This window comes from Thunnus maccoyii, chromosome 16, assembly GCF_910596095.1.
Source record: "Thunnus maccoyii chromosome 16, fThuMac1.1, whole genome shotgun sequence".
Classification (NCBI taxonomy): domain Eukaryota; kingdom Metazoa; phylum Chordata; class Actinopteri; order Scombriformes; family Scombridae; genus Thunnus; species Thunnus maccoyii.
In genome coordinates, this window is record NC_056548.1 from 26,685,845 (window position 1) to 26,700,035 (window position 14,191).

Consider the following 14,191-nt stretch of genomic DNA (forward strand, 5'->3'; position numbering starts at 1 on the left):
CTTGTAATTTGTTAATTCGGGGCCCTCTTATTGGCTCAGGGGCTCTTAGCTGCAGCCGCTTGGATCGTTTTTGCCTTGGGCACTTGGGCTTTTCCACTGTTTTTATAAGATTATCCGATGCTGTTACAGTTTGATGGAATCTCTTTTTCATCCAGTGCAAACTGGTTTGATCAAGTCTCTAAATCTCTGATGCAGTGTTGTTGTTGGAAGATGTCTGTAATGGGGGGGGGGGGGGGGGGTTTGAGGAGTATCATTGCCCCAGAGGGTTCAAGCTACTGTGTCAGACATGCAGAGGAAGAGGTTTCATTTGCATTCATCGTAGTAAAATCCATGCCTGTCCTGAGGGTGAGCTGCATGCCAGAGAGACGGACCAACAGAGAGAGAGGAGTGTTAATATTGATGCACGTCTTCAGACAAAATGTGTGTAAGACAGTGAGAGCGCACACTCAGCAGCCAGTGTGTGCGTTGCATGGTGCTCATACGCCCTCCACGCCGTTCCGGGCAACAGGATGGTTTCCCTTTTCTCTCCCCTCCCTCAAACCCAGTTCGGGAAGCCTCACATCCTCTGCAGCAGATCTGATAACCGCCATACTGGATAACATCTAGCCGCACTCGTCTCTAAGAAGTCCTTCCCCAGGGTACAACTGCCAGTGCCGATCTCAGCATTAAAATATAATTTTGATGGTCATTATTAAGATAAGGATCGTGTTCGTCTGGCAGAAGATTACACTGATAGCGTCAGAGCTTATAACAACTGTCCTTTCGAGGGACTCTCTTGTTCAAAGTTATTAGATGAAAAGAGCCAATCGTGTGGCTTACTACCAGGGGCAAGTATGGGCATATAGAGGTAATCCTCAATGCTGAATTTCCAGGAGTCTCCATTTTTGCTGGCGCACACTCAGTGCAGTTTTGTTCAAACAATACATTTTCCAGAAAATACCTGTCAGTCACTCAGCATGGATGGAATGGTGATACCTTCCTCTGTTTCTGTTGTCTTAAAGTTCAAGCTTCTGCAATTGGAAATGTGTAGTCTGATTCAAGTATGTAACAGTCTCTGACTTTGATTTAGTTGTGGACGGTGCCTAGCTGGAGCTGTGAACTGAGGTCGGGTTATTGCACACCCTTAATGGGGATTATGTACATATGTACCGAACATGAGTAATCAGTATATTACTTAAAAGGAAATTGGGTTTATCACAACTTTTAGCTCTGGCCATATGCTAACATTATACTTACCAAGGTAACTGCTGAGTTCACAGAACACACCATCAGAGCCAGCAGTCAGTATAATGTGTCAAGAAACATGAGCAGTGAGATAAATAGACAGGTTGTAGATATTCACCAAGTCTAGTCAAACTTATCTGGAAGAAAGAAAATGAAGGCGAACTGTAAAATTATGACACAAACTGTCTATTGTGGTAATCATCCATCACAGTTCACAGGCCGACTTCTTGATTCAATATTTTGTGCGCCATGATGTTTTTTTGTACAATGAGGGATTATTAATGACATTTCAGGTATGTTCACTTCTGAGTTTATCTTGAAATAAAGTGGCAGCTAATCAAGCTGTTTACAACCTCTATGATCATCTGATTACTCATGCTTTCTGCCCCGTTAGACTTAGTTTCAGCACTGTTGACACATTCACAGATCTCAGCAATTGCTTTGGTGAAATTATCATAAAGGATCGAGCCGATGGCCACAACAACAGAAATAACACCTGTGTTGAAATAAACTGGAGTTTTTAAGTTACATGGAGCATCTCCATGGAGTTTCTGACCAAGTCTGTCTGGCACTTCACTTGTTAAAATCCCTGTGGTTGTTTTCAGGTCCTCTTCCACACCGGATGGCTGGTTGGTGACAAAGTTGTCAAACTCACAAAGCAGACCCTATTTTCTGGCTCTCAGCCACATCTGAAAGGTGTTGATTGATTCTGGCGGAAATGGTGGGATGAGACAATGCAGACGAAGGCAACAAAACAGTTATTAGACAGATATTTACACAAACTGACACAATACAAAGGGACTCTTGGAGTGTGAGAATGCAGCATGAAGTAGCACCAATAGCAACTAGGTATATCACTCACATGGATGAGCACTTTGCTAATTGTATCCTCTAGATGTTAACATGCATGTATCATGGTATTTTGTTACTGTTGTCTGGTTTATCTGGATGGGCCAATTAGCTTCTCAGAGAGTCAAACTTTTCAAAACTTCACACATTTTCTTGTGGCAAGGTTAGCATGCTAGCAGAGCTGGCTCTTAAATCTCTTCAGAATTGATTAGTAGTTGCTTTAAATCAGATGTGCATGCTGCTAACATACAGGGATTTAAAAGTCTTGTTCCTAAAGAATTACATTAATGTTACATGAGTGCGAAGTGCATGAAATTTCCTCGCACCATTTGCTCACTCAACCCTATTAACTCCAGTGGTAATCGACACCCCCATGAATCCACATCTCATCAAATCACTCTTAATACATGTTAACACACCATAGAGGGAGTAATAGTCAGAGGCAGCATTATCCAAATCGTTCTCATGAATAATGTAAATACATGTAAGGGTGCTTGGTTACCATGCTAAAAGGTCCTTTTTACAGCATGCAGCAGCATTAACTCTGATTAATCTGTGATGCATTTGAATGAATTCTCAATGTAAATTCATTCTGTCTCGGAAAGGAAAGAGAGTACAGGTCATTTGAATACCACTGATACCTGACGGTACACTGTTATGGTTTTTAAATTGCTCGGGTAAATATTGCTTATGGAGGGCTTGAATTAATTCACAGATTGAGCAATTACTCCCTCAGGCACTTCCTGCCAGCACCCACATAATACTTAATGGACCCAAGCTTTCATAAACCCCAAATAAGTAATCTGATCATGACAGCATGCATTTACTGGGTTCCACTGCACAGGAAGGAAAACAGGTGAATCCAGTACGGACTCTAATACAAATGCTTAAATGCAATCTCCGCTCAGGTGATGATATATAAGTATATATATATATAAGTGTATATATATATGTATATATGTATATGTGTGTGTGTGTGTGTGTGTGTGTGTGTATATATATATATATATATATATATATATATATATATATATATATATATATATATATATATATATATATATATAAAATGTATACTATATGTATGAGCAGACTTTTGTTTGCCTTGTTTAAATTCCTAAAGTTGAACTGAAATTTTAATTCTCCTCACTTTTTGTTTGAAGAAATATAAAATATTATGACACTGCAGCTATTGTGCACATTTTTCCAATTTTCATCAGTGGATAAAACCATTGTAGGACATATTTGTGGAAACAGTGTCTAAGCTTCAAGCCACTGTGTGGGCATTTCCCATGGTTACAGTTACTCACATTTGAGAGCCAGTGTTGCTACGAGACACACCATAAACTTCTGTGGTGTGCTACTGACTGGAGCTGGTTATAGCCTACAAATCTTGATAAAAGATGAATTTCCCCCTTTTTCAACCAGCCCACTTAGCTTTTGTAATATGCAACATTTGGGAGGACACATCAAATATGTTAGGTTTGTATTCCACTCGGAAAGTGGAACCTAGTTAGCCTAGTTTGGTAAGGTTAGTAATGATTCCCACTAGATGTTACTTTTTGTTTCAACACCTCCTGAGTCATCAGCAACTCTTGCACACAGTGCTGTGGTCCTCACAAAGTACAGAAAAAATGGGATCTAGCTAGTTCAAGCTGTCTCTCTTTCATGGGTCTAGTTTTGAAACTGTGAAAGCTCACAGCAACAGGTAGTCCTTAACCTCAGCACTCCATATGTTACTCTGTGACGCAGATTATGTTGGAACAACATCAACTCCAACATACATCTGTCACACACATACATAATATCAATGAGAAAAAAAGGTTAAATAATATGCATTATTGGGGATTTGAACAATTTTGAAAGTAGAACAGAAAAGGTTGCCAGATCTTATTAAATTTTGTGGTAGAGCCAAGAGTAATGTGCTTTAGCTGTTCGAGTTTGAGGTTTGCCATCCTCCATCCAGTATTTATGAGATGGTGGTGAGGAGAAAGAGAGATTTCTTAGAAAAAAGGAATATTATTTTAAGGATATTAACAAGATTGGAGGAGGTCAATGTATCCTGTATATCATTTATTTTACAGCCAAACTGAACTAATTTCACCTCTTCAGGCCTCTGAAAATCCTTAAAACGAAACAAATCTGTGACATAACAATCACTGCTCATCCCATGACCACACTGAAACCGTAACCTTTGATGGGGTGGAGGGGTTATACACCAAAAAGGTTGGGAAAAGGTAATCTAAATGGTATGTTGAGTTTCATGAAAATGAAAATGTTACACCAATTAACTGATGGTAAAGAGACTGAAATGACTGAAGCTTAAATGGGACACTGACTTTGAGTGTGTGTTTGTGCTGTATTGTTATGTTAGTACTGACTGGAGGAAGGACCACATATGGTCATACAGACCCCTGTGAGGGGTTTGTATGTTTGCATGTGTGTGTTTTGGTGTGTGCACACACCAGAGAGAAAAGAAAAAGAAAAAACCCCTAACCCCCCACCCCCATCCCATCACCTTCACCTGCATTCAGACAGATGGGACGAAGGCAGAAGGGAAAGTCGGCAAATAAGAGAAAAAGAAAGTGGGGCTGGTGTTGGTGTGAGTGTGTGTCTGTATGTGTGTGTATGTGTTAAGGGAGGGGGTTCTAATTGGCCTTTTCCTAGTCCTCAGGTTCACTCTAATTAAGGCCCTGAGAGCCGGTGTCCGGGCATCTGGACACCAGCGTTTTGCCGCCACTGCCGCCGCAGCGCCGGGGGAAGACAATGATAGCCAATTATCCCTTTTTATTCAGCCAAAGGAGGCCTTAGCAGGTCATCATTAAGGCATATGGAGGGGGTATGGGGGAGGAGGAGGGGGAGGTGTATACAGGGGAATGCCAGACAGTGGGGGTGGGGGGGCAAAGGCAGGTGGTAAGGCAGTGTTTGTGTGTATGTGTGTGTGTACTGAGTGGACAGAAGATCCAAATGGTAGCTGTGTCATGACTTTCAGTGGCTTATTTTCTCAGCATGTTTTTATGTTTGGTTCAAAATCATATTTTTGTCTATGAGTAGTGATAACACACACAATTCTGATGAGTTTGGGAGAAAAAATGAGGCTGAAAAACATGTTCAACTTTGCAGAGCTTTTTTTTTTTTTAATTTTTAGCTCACTGGTCAGATTTTTTAAGGCATTTTGGAGCATTACAGAGGAAGGCACTGTGACAGAACCCTAAAATTACACTTTTGCTTTGTCTACTGGTAAAAAAACTAAATTTATACCACTCAGTTTTAGTAGGCCTTATAGAAGATCCTGCGTTTTATCCTCTTCATCATAATTGCTGCAGGTGTTAGTCAGCATTTTCTACTGTTTCAGGTTGTGGACTTGACTTGCTTGTTTTCTGATTACAAACTGCTCCATTCTGCTCTCTTTGACGACACAGGAATGAAACACCCAATTGGAGGTTACTTTAAATCATCTACACTACAATGAACCAGGACTATAGCCAGTATTCAGATTTACATCACTAAAAGTAGCAGTACCACACTCACTGTAAAAATACAATATGTTGCAAGTAAAATGTTACTTAAGAAAAAGTATGCATGGCAAAAGTGTAGCAGATTAAATAATGTAAGAAACTAAACAAAAAGACTGTTTCTTTCCCAGAAATGTAACATAACAACTTCATATCACTAAACGAAGAAAATTAAAAACAAGCCAAAACACCCAAAGATTTAAAGTGTTGAATGTGTAGGTTGCATTTAACTGTGTAGTTGGTCAGGTGGTTTTAGGAACTGTGTGTAAGCACATTGAGAGCCACTAGAAACTGGAGTCAATTTCCTTGTATGTGTAAAGATTCTTGGGCAACAAAGCTGATTCTGATGATTCTGTAACATCTTAATTCATAAAGTAACCAGTAACTAAAGCTGTCAAAATGGATGCTACCATGGTATTTTTTCTGGGAATTTGGGAGTTTTAGAAATGTGGACATTACATAAGCCCATCGTGGCTAGTTTATTGGCAGATTCCAGTATTTTTCAAATTTTCACCATATCTCACTGTTAAGCACACAGTCAGAAGGTTGTGGGTTTAATCCCTGGTAGTTTGTATGTAGAAGTTGCATGTCCTGGGATGTACATGTCCATGCCTTCAATCCAAACTATTTTGAGATTTACTGGCACCAGCTCATCAACACTCTCAAATAGAATCACTTGAAATAGTACTGCAGATTATTAACATTTTCAAAATTTCCCATTAATCTACCGAAAAAGAGAAGATGTTTGGAAATTAGCATGTCAGTGTGCCATGGCTGAAGGCTACAAGAATTTCACTGGTGTTTGATACTTCTGCTACTACTACTACCATCTAGTACTTTTTACTAATGCCACTGATTTAATATGCATCACAAGAGGGAACATCCCAAAATCCATCAGTGCCTCAAAACAGTGCAGTGTTCACTGGAACTCAGAAACTGTCAAGGAAAATAGACAGAGGACCTCTCAAGTTTGAATTCACCTTTCTTATGGGCTGTTGTGTTCCATTCTATATGGATTCATCTTCAGATTCAGTGGAAATACTGGGTTATTATGCATAAGACTACACTGACTGTACATTTGCATGCTTGCTTAGTTTATAGCAGCTGGTTAGTGACTGGTTTGATGAGCAGGAAAATCTCCTCAACCCTTGAATGGTTGGTTTTGATAGTTGCCCTCCCTTGGCATCAACAAAACAAGAAAAGTATTGATTTTTTTGTGGTGGAATCAAGCAGTAGTCATGTGGTGGAATCATGACTGTTTGACTCTCCATCACCCCATTAAAACCACAATACCTTACAATAAAAAAAAGATCTAGGGGAGTGATACTCAATAGCTCAGCTTAGGGACCTCAAGAATGCAAGGAGGTCAGGATACTTTATTTATATACCACCATTTATATACAAATGCAGGCCATAGTGCCATATATTAAGAGAACTATAAAGACAGCTTCACAGTGGGTCTTTGCCTTAGTTTTTGGTGAGCAGCAGCAAATCTGTTAATCTAAAGGCCCTACCCAAGACATATCCTAACATACTATTAGCACCTATCAGCAACCAAAAGGTAGGGGGCAAGTCCATTAGTATATTCTTAGTATAAGCATCTGAAAAATGTATCCTAAAATGAACTGGAATCCAGTGCAAATATGTTAAAACAGAAGTGATGTGAGGTCTTTTCTTGGTTCAGGTTAAAGCTCTCACCATATTCTGAGCTGCATTTGACTTTTTTGGAAGACTTGCTTGCAGTAGACAAACCTACTTATAACAACAACACATGGTGCACGTGCATCTTTTAGCAAAAAAAAAGGTCTGACCATGGCAATTTTCTTTGGATGACTCAAAAATTAGATCAGAGCCAATGGTAACACCCAGATTTCTTGCCAGAGGCATAATGCACTAAGTAGTAAATTTTAGGCACAGTCCCTGTTTTTGCTCTTTGCATTTAAAAAATTTGAGTAATCTATAAATTTGTCAGAGAGTTAAAGGGTCTCAGTTCATCCGGATCAACAGATCCAGATGGACTGAGAGTTGGGTGTCATCTGCATAGCAATAAAACACATCATCACCAAAATCCACTCATATGCTCCCTTGCCCAAAGTTGAAAGGACCAAGTTGAGGTGGATGTCTGAATGCCCCCTGTGGAGTAGTTTCAGATGTTCAATTAGAAGGAGACCCCAAGGTAGACCCAAAACACTGCTAACCTTAAGGACATAGTCATTTTAACCCAAACCATGATCTTTCCCTAAACCTAACCAAGTAATTTTCTGCCATATAAAAGTATATATTTTTCAAAAGTAATTTGTAACAATGTCATCCTGATGATAAGGGCATCACATCAGAAAAAGATTCTACTTTTCGAACGTATTTTGTAATTTAATTTGGAGGACTTGTTAGGTCTTAGCTGTCTTAAACCCTAGTCACACCAGAAAGTGGACCATATCCTCACCATATGGGTGGTTCTAGAGGCTTGATTGATTTCACCACAAATGCTGGTTTGACCAGGCCTACCTTTATGCAGTAGTTGAGGGTTACATATCTTGCTCAGGGGCACTAAGGTGGGCAGTGAGACAGGAACAAGCCCTGCCCATTTCTACACCCCAGCCCAAATTCATCTCGCCAAGTACACTGCTTGATTATTTTTGGCATCTGAATAAATTGTGATTTAATGGTCAGCTATGTTGAATCTAAAGCTCTGTCTGTGTAATTTAGCTTAATTATATGTGTTGTTGGGCCAGACTTTGAGTATCCCAGGTCTATGAGAATGTAGTACACCTTTGTAAGCTTAACTTTCTCACCTACGGTGCAAATTAAAACAACAGTCAGATTTAATAAGCCACAACCTGACAGCCGCCATGAATAACATTTGGTGCTAAAAACACAGAGGTGTAAATGACATTGAGAACAAAGGAATTGAGGGAAAATATTTCATTAAAAAAGCTAAAAAGCAGGAAAACTGCCTCAGAGGGTCTGAATGACAGACTGGCTGCGATAATCTTTTCCCTCTTATTTTAATCATGATCAAGGCCTCGGTGTTTGCTTATATAACACACAAGCAAATGTTAATCTGGTTTAAAGGTGCCCTCCTCACTGGACTGCCTCTGATAACAAAATTAAAGTGGCGACTGCCATGGTGACAAGCGTGCCACTGATTAACACACACATATACATGCACACACACATACACACACACACACACACAAATGGACACACCTGTATGAATGCACAAATACACTAGCACACACACAGTGAAATAAACATACACACATAACCTACATTTTCCCAACATGATGCTCCATGCCATTACACAAAACACCTTGTGCCTCAGGTAAAAGCTTGTCTGTCATTTTGCTTGTGACCAGAGAGGTGCTGGTTCAAATCCCTGGACCAGGTGAAGAAAACGTGTGGCCACAGTCTTCTACAGATGGCCACAAATTTCATGGCAATCTGCCATAGAAGTTTTTTTTTTACTCATTAATTATGGAGATTGTAATTAATGGCTGCCTGTTTTCCTCAAGTCTCGATGCCAGCATTATGTTTTGTTCTCCTCACCTTTCACCCTGCTACCTTTCATCACAACTTATGACAGTTAGGAGGCCACAGTAATGGAAATCAAGCGTGTAGCTTGCCAGATATCTTGTCATCACTGGTGTATTAGAAGACAAAGTTAGTGACTAGCTTGTACGCATAGTGGAGTATTTAGCAGATAAAGAGACAAATATTTTTCTCAGGAGTTGGTGAAAACTGAGGCAGATTTAGAAGGAGAGGTACATTCATCAGGTGGACAGAAACTCTACGTCAATGGGATTCTAATGTTTCTCTGCTTCTGCTGGATGTGTAAATAGGCAACTGATTACTTACAGGTTTGTCACAACAACTTCATACAGTGATAATATGCCATTAATGTGTTTACAGCTTGATATGTTGCCCCAAAGTGGACAAAAAATAAAGTAATGCAGCTTAAAGTGAAAGTAACAACACCACAAAGTAAAAAAATGCCTTACAAGTTAAACTAAATTGTTTAGTTCAAAGTACAGAAGTATTAGAAACAAAATGTACTTTAAGTATCAAAAGGACTCTTGCAGAATGGACCCTTTCAAAGTATTGTACTACTACACACATAATAATGTGTGATTATTACTGATGCATTAACATGTAAGTAACATGCTACTATTGCAGCTGGTCATGGTGAAGCTATATACTGGTGGATGCATCATATTTGAACTGGTTTTAACATGAACTCGTGTTTGAATTAAAAAATTCAATTAAAAAATTTAATTTTGGAATATAACTAACTATAGATATCAAAGAAAGAACCAATACCTCAAAACTTCACTTAGATACAAAGCTTTATTAAATGCACTTGGTTACTTTCCACCACTACTTAATAGACTGAAATAACCCAATGGTTATGGGGAAAAAGACAAAAAGGTAAGGGGGATCACCAAATGCATTAAGATTAATCCTCTAACTCCATGTTCTTGAGATATCTTGCTCTGGACCAAGCTTTTAGACAGATAGGCAACATGACCATCCTTTGGCCCTTTAGTACTGTATCTCTACCTTTCTACTGTAGCAAAATGAGATCATCATCTATCCATTGGCTACTATTTACCTAATGAGCCTCTGTACACTGTTCTGACTAAACAGGGAGATGCAAAACCAAACGCCACAGTCCTCATTTACTTAACAGCATATAGACAGACAGAGATGGACAGCCCTTTCACCTCCAGCAAACAAGAGCAATCTCACTAATGTAGGAGTGCAGGTGGATGGGGTGGAGGTGGAGGAGTACAGTATGCATTTGCATTTACTTCTACCCTTTAGTCAACTGTTCTCCGTCCATCCACAGCCATTGGCCAGATGTCAGATTCTACTGTCTGGTTCAGGGTGTGTTAAGCTGCTAATGAGTGTTGGCATACTGTACAAAAAACCCTGGATGGTCGTCTTTCTTGTAGAAGCACATCCAGCACTGTCATTCAGTCACAGGATGTGGCTTATGAACCCATATCTACGTGTGTTTTGCTGCTGGATTGGATGCATGCACTCATTTTGACTTTTCATTTGTTTGAACAAAACATCCTGTGTTGACAAACCACAACTCATGGCAGCAACCTGTCAGAAGGGCACCTGTGCTAACGGTTCAGTACTCCGGGGGTTGGCTCCGACTCTGTGCCACTATTAAGTATCTTTCGGTTTATCTGTTTTCATGCCACATGTTACCAAAATCCAAATATATCGACCTGAAGGCTTGAAAGGTGGCTGTGATAAGTGTCTGCTTTTCTCAACGATGAGAACAGCCTTTGGTCAGCTTGGTTTCATGACAGTTGCAGTATATTCCAACAGTGATGAGTTATCGTAGTAGAAAAACATATTGAGCATATGAATGGACAGTGGAGATGTAAATTATGCAGCAGGAGTGGTTTGAGAATGTTGCAGACAGTCATAATTTTGATTAAATATGGCTAAATACTTGAGCTGACACAAAAGTGGTATATTTAGCAACATTTAGATAAAAAATATGGTACATGTGATGTGCTTAAAGGGCTACTGGACAATACCATAAGTCAAGAAGATGCAGTCTCCGTTAGAAACACCCAGTAGAACTATAACTGCTGCCTTGAGTCTGAGCTGACCACAGTTTGTAGTTTCGAACCATTTGTCAGGAAATTACAAGCTTTTTGCAGCTACTTCTCAAGACCACAGGTGACTGAGTGTTTGATACGTAAAGACACCCTTTGGACACTTTAAGTGTGCAGTAACACCCAAAAGGCACACAGGAAAATTCATTTGCATGTTCTTTATAAACAGGTGGTGCTGGATGTTTGGTGACATTGCGACATTGCTTGCACCCTTGGTCTCTAACCAGATAAAAAGTTTACACAGTAAAGTCAAGATATTTATACTACCCATTCCTGTCTCACAAATAACTGCCAAGCATGCCATTTCTTTTGTGTAGCAGAGCAGAGTTATATCAAATTAGATGGCACATACTCAGTACGCAGTTTATATGATAGCTACCACTAATTTGGCTGATTCTGGATTCAAACCAGGACCTTCTTTCTGTGCTGCACCACCAAGCTGCCTTAGAATAATATAACCACACAGTTGTATGAATAAATCAAATGTGCAAAAAGAAAAAAACTACACAGACAGGCTGATAGCTGATATCAATATAGTGTTAATATTACCTCCATATATCGGACACCAGGTATCATAGAAGTTTAACCCTTGCTGCTGCATGTGAAAATGTAAATCTGCATCTGACCTGAGGTGAAACAGAGTTCTTCCTTAAATAAATCTTCACCTGTTGTTACAACCATAATCCAAATCAGCCTTGATTAATCCTAATACGATTAATGGTGCTGGAAATTGGTGAATAGTGAAACAGTGAGAGCAAACAGGCTGTGCTGCAGCTCTAACAGACATCCGACCACTGTGGTATTTATGTAAATGACAGTAATAGTCCATATCCAATAAATCCATCACGATTTCACCATCAGCTGTGTGTATCTGATCGTTTCCATGTGGCATTCTGCTTTGTGGATCATTGAAGTTCCCCTGCAAAACTTTGCTCAAGTGTTAACTGGAGGAAAAAAAAGCTGGTTGTGTTCGTGGGGTGGGGGTATGGGGAGGGAGGATTTGAATGAATATCATGATAAAGCCTCGCTAATCTTCCATTCCAATCTGATTCTCAGTAGGATATATCTCTTATTTCTATACTTAGGTGACCCACGCCGCTTCTTTTGTGGATGTTCGGTTCCGCGGGATCAGTGGGAAATTGGAAAGAGATGTACTGTGCGCGTGCCACCTCAAATTGGATTGCATGGCTTCTTAAATGAAAGCAAATAATTTCACGGCTAATGGGCTTAATTTCAGGAAATAATTCCAGATTTCCACAGTTGGCTATTTTGCATGTGATTTCTGCAGAGGGCTTGCCACTTTTGGGGATGTTGCTTTTTCTGTGTGCGTGTGTGTGTGTGTTTTCATCGAATGTTCTCGAATTAAAAAGCAGATGCTGTTTTCAGCAGATCACTTTTAGTGCATCCAAAGTTGATCAAATGTCTGACACTGTGCTTTGACCACTTTGGTTTGAGCTTGCAGTAGTTGTTGTGGGTGGCGATAGGACCAGCGCTGCTTTTCTTTCCCAGCTTTTATTCAACGGAGACAGAACAGAGGAACAAAGTTATTACCAAAAAAAGGATAAAAGGAAGAAAAAAAACTGACATAAACAAGAAGTAAAAATGTGATTGCCAACAAAGAAGTGATTAAGCCTCACAAAAAAGTCTTCAGTGGTTAAATAAATAAAGAAATAGCTGTAATTAAATAATGAATGAAGGAATCAGTCCATAAAGTGTTGATTGATGTCCAGGAAAGGGGGTCTTTTTAATGGAGGCTGGCTGACAGTGATTGCGAAGGCCCATTTACCAGCTGATGTTTTGTTATGATTGGACATGTCAGTCTTCCTCCTCTGATTAAAAAGAGAGGGGGGAAAAAAAGCCCAAATGCGCCCCGCGTCCTTTCCTTTATGCCTTTTTTTTCTATTCTCTTTCCATCCGCAGGCATAAAGAGATGGGTACATATTATTTTGTCAATCCGCTGGAACGGGTGACATTCAGGGGTTTGTAAAGATGCCCACTGCCCTTTACGTGTTATCTTGAAGACGCCACTTTTTCCCAGGAACTTAGTCATGTAATAGGTGTTTGTGCTGTTTGGGGCAAACAGGTTTCAAATGGATTGTTTTGTTTTCATACTCTGGAGAAGCACAAAAGCTGGAAGAGCTTCCTGCGAATAGGTTTTTGTGCATTAATTTCTATCAAGTATAACACAACATTCTTAAGATACATCTGCTTGAATAATGCATACAACACCTGGCCACTGGGTCAAATGCAAGCCAATGAATTTTGTTCTAACGCTTGCTTGAGGTTTTTCTTTATTGTTCATTCCACTGAAGATGCTGGTATGTGTGATAAACAAGCTATTGTCATAGTTATATGATTCATTTTTTACTTGCACAAAGTAGAATCCTATAGAAAATAGTTCCCGAGCATGGCCACGGCTACCACTGATGACAGCTAAGTCACATCCTCTGCAATATTTCACTGTTTGGGGGTTTTCATGACATCAAAATCAGTTTACATTCTATTATTACACACACATTAGACATGTTGCATTTTTTAAAGGCTGACTTAGATACTTTTTAGACTAAATGTCTTAAAATCTGGCTGTTCTTAGGAAAAAAAAAATTATAATGGGTTTAGTATCCCTAACCAGATATACTTGCCGTACATATTTAAATTTAAATATTTAGAGCATAATATAGGGAGATAAGATTTACTAATTTCATTTCAATTTTAATGAATAAATAAAATGTAGAATTTGGGGATTTTTTTTAATACTCAGAGCCTCCACATTTCTAAAATAATGGCTTCCACTCTGCTCCTGTGTATTTTCAATCAAATGTTTCCATATATGCAAGTCACCTTTTTACTTTGGACACTATTTGTATCCTGAACAGGGTTTAATATTAAATTACATTGTAATTGAGATTTTTCCTCAATGAGGATTTCAGCATTAATGGATTTTATAGTCAAGAGTATCAAATATAA